Here is a 2,254-nt window from a genome sequence, read left to right as displayed (position 1 = left end):
AGTAAATTTCCTTCTGGGGAAAAAAAAACAGGCTAACAAAGGGAAGTCAGATACATTATGAATTGTATATAGATCTATGGGAGTACCTGTAGGGTCATGTATCAAGTTAAGGAAAGTATGTAAGCATAGAAGGGTCTGTGTTGATAGAATGAAAGCAAGAATTCAGTTCTCATCGTGACGGGAACAAGAAAAGAAAAGCGTACTATGATTCACAGAGTTACCAGGAACACATGAAATGGATAAACAGACTCCTGGTTTGATGCTGTAGGATCAACACTGGACTGTGAACCACAAGGTTGGCAGTTCAAACCCACCAGCTCTTCCTCCGAAACCCTATACAGGATAGCTATGAGTCGGAACCAACTCGACTGCACTTAACAATAATAACAATAATCCAGTGAAGTTCCTGGGTGATATGATACAAATGGTTAACATACTTGGCTGCTAACTGAAAGGTTGGAGATTCGAGTCTAACCAAAGATGGCTTGCAAGAAAGACCTGGCAATCTACTTCTGAATAATTAGTCATTAAAAACCCTACGGAGTCCAGTTCGACTCTGATGTGCATAAGGTTTCCAGGAATCAGAACCAAGTCTATGACAAGCGGTGGTTACTAACCTAGTTATGAGAATTGGTGTGATGTACAATTTATTGTCACTGGGAAATTGCCTCAAGTTTCTAGTTTCTGAAAACTGCCATCTTTGAAGACGATTTGATCCCACAAAATGGCTGTGGATAAGTCATGCTGAACACAAATAATCACAGACTTTTCCCTTGTTGTTGTTGTTGTTAAGTGCCATCCAGTTGGTTTCCAACTCACAGCGACCCTGGATAGGGTTTCCAAGGAGCTGATGGTGAGTTTCAATGAGCAACATTGTGGTTCAAACCAACCTTGCAATTGAGTGCTTATCCTACAGTGCCACGATTAGGATTCTTCCTAGTTTTGATCTGCCAAAGTATTTTTTCATGGCACAATATGACTATTGGAATGGATTTTCCCACTCACATTAAAAGTGTCACTTTGCTGGATTAGTGCTTGATGCATGATATACTATAGACTGCCAGAAGAACAAACAAATCAATCTTGGAAGAAATACAACCAGAATCTTCCTTATACGCAAGGATAGCAAGACTTGGACACCCTATTTTGGGCATATCATCAGGAAAGATCAACCACTAGAAAAGGACATGTGGTTGATAGAGGGTCAGCAATAATGAAGGCAACCGTCAAAGAGATGGATTGATACAAGAGCCCAAGAACAGGCTCAAAATACCAACAATCATGAGGACATCACAAGACTGGGCATCCTCTATGACTCAGCGACTACTTGATGGTACCTAAAAACAACTACCGTATTGTTCATAAATAACATGCTCCTGCAGATAAAGTGTGGACACATTTAACAAGAGTCCTGGTACAGTGCTGGAGGATAAGAACTGTAATACTAACCAAAAGGCTGGTGGTTTAAACACACCAGCCACTCCTCGGAAAACTACACAGGGTTGCTATGAGTTGGAACTGACTCGATGGTATTTAACAGCAGTAAACACTCATATAACATGCATAGCGTGCTTAGGAAACAAACGCACATGGGAGTTGCCTAGTTTGCAAAAGCCATATTAGCGCGAATTGGTTGCTTAAAAATATAGTAGGTGTGGGAGGGGAGTAGCAAGGACGACATGGAGAGCTCAGTCTTTATTGTGTTTGTAGGTTAGTTTTTACTTCTCTGAGCTAAATGTTCTCCATTTCCTTTCCCACACTCGACAATCCTGTGTATACTTTCAAGGACAGTTCAAATGTTACCCATTCTGTGCAGCAGTCAGTAAACAATTTCCTGGCTCTATCGCAGGTACTTTGCCTTTGAGTGTCATGTAGTTTAGCACCATGTTTCGTTTTGAGCTCCTTCACACAATCTAAAAGGGGAGTGGAGAGGAGGAGACATGTAGCATTCACTGTCTGACAAAAAGAAGTCCATTGGGAACTTTTTCTAGCCTTAAAACTCTAAGGAGTAACACTGCATACGAATTGGAACAGCCATTTTCAGAAAAATGAGGGAGAGATTTATTTTTACCTATTCTCAATAGAACCTGAGAACATATCATTTTATGGTAGCATTTTTATGTGTGGATTTCTGACCCAGCATGAGAGTCGGTACCAAAAGGAAATAGTTAATGTTCAACCATTTCAAGAGATACCATATGAACAAGAGCCAATGATACTCAGAGAGGAAGTCCAAAGTGCATTGAAAGAAGTC

This window comes from Chrysochloris asiatica, unplaced genomic scaffold, assembly GCF_000296735.1.
Source record: "Chrysochloris asiatica unplaced genomic scaffold, ChrAsi1.0 scaffold00065, whole genome shotgun sequence".
Taxonomy (NCBI): Eukaryota; Metazoa; Chordata; class Mammalia; order Afrosoricida; family Chrysochloridae; genus Chrysochloris; species Chrysochloris asiatica.
This window is presented reverse-complemented; position numbering follows the sequence as displayed.